At 50.8% G+C, this 1,287-nt stretch overlaps 1 pseudogene; it reads left to right on the top strand.

The window, feature by feature from the left end:
• Window positions 1-364: 364 nt before the first annotated feature.
• Window positions 365-482, top strand: LOC124561767 (annotated as a pseudogene).
• The last annotated feature ends 805 nt before the right edge of the window (window positions 483-1,287 follow it).

Here is a 1,287-nt window from a genome sequence, read left to right as displayed (position 1 = left end):
TAATGCCGCACAAGTGATAATGCAGCGCGACTAAACACGTCGGATGCTCTCCACAAGGCTGCCCACGGAATGCGGAAGTAACTAATTCGTTAATGTTCGTAGTAGTACACTATCTGATCAGCAGCATCCGGAAGCCTGTTAGTCGATATTAATATGGGGTGCGTCCGCCATTCACCTTTATAACGGCTTCAGCTCTTCTGGAGACGTTTCCAATGAGGTTTCTGAACGTCTATGAAATCAGATGAGATAGTGATGTTGGGCGCTGGGTTCTGGAGCGAAATCAGCGTTGTAACTCATCCCAAAGGTGTTCAAGTCGGGTCTCTGAGCAGGCCAGTCCATTTCAGGAATGTTATTGTCTACAGGGGGCAACGGCCTTGCCGCAGGCAATACACCGGTTCCCGTCAGATCACCGAAGTTAAGCGCTGTCGGGCGTGGCCGGCACTTGGATGGGTGACCATCTGGGCCGGCATGCGCTGTTGCCATTTTTCGTGGTGTACTCAGCCTCGTGACGCCAATTGAGGAGCTACTCAACCGAATAGTAGCGGCATCGTCAAAGAAAACCATCATAACCACTGGGAGAGCGGTGTGCTGACCACTCGCCTCTCCTATCCGCATCCTCAGTTGAGGATGACACGGCGGTCGGATGGTCCCGATGGGCCACTTGTGGCCTGAAGACGGAGTGCTTTATTGTCTACAGGCCACTGCCTCACAGACGCTGCCTTATGACATGACACGTTGCCATGTTGGTACAAACAGTGGTGTCACCGCCAGACACCACACTTGCTAGGTGGTAGCCTTTAAATCGGCCGCGGTCCGTTAGTATACGTCGGACCCGCGTGTCGCCACTGTCAGTGATTGCAGACCGAGCGCCACCACACGGCAGGTCTAGAGAGACTTACTAGCACTCGCCCCAGTTGTACAGCCGACTTTGCTAGCGAAGCTACACTGACAAATACGCTCTCATTTACCGAGACGGTAGTTAGCATAGCCTTCAGCTACGTCGTTTGCTACGACCTAGCAAGGCGCCATTACCAGTTATATTGTGTAGCATGTACAGTCAAGAGCGATGTACACCAATTATAGATTAAAGTTAAGTATTACAGCAACTGCGTCTGTTTTTCTAAGTTCTCATTTCCTTGTAATGTTCCAGACATCACGCCAATCTGCGTGAACTTATAAGCGTGCATTTCGGCCTCCTCTAGCAACACGGTGTTGGCTCTTCTGCCAACACTTCACAAACAGTCGTCGTTCTCGAATTGTTCTTCTACTGTACGGAGCATATATATG

The sequence above is a fragment of the Schistocerca americana genome, chromosome 1 (genome assembly GCF_021461395.2).
Source record: "Schistocerca americana isolate TAMUIC-IGC-003095 chromosome 1, iqSchAmer2.1, whole genome shotgun sequence".
NCBI lineage: Eukaryota > Metazoa > Arthropoda > Insecta > Orthoptera > Acrididae > Schistocerca > Schistocerca americana.
The sequence above is the reverse complement of the archived record's forward strand: the minus strand, read 5'-3'. Positions and strand labels throughout refer to the sequence as shown.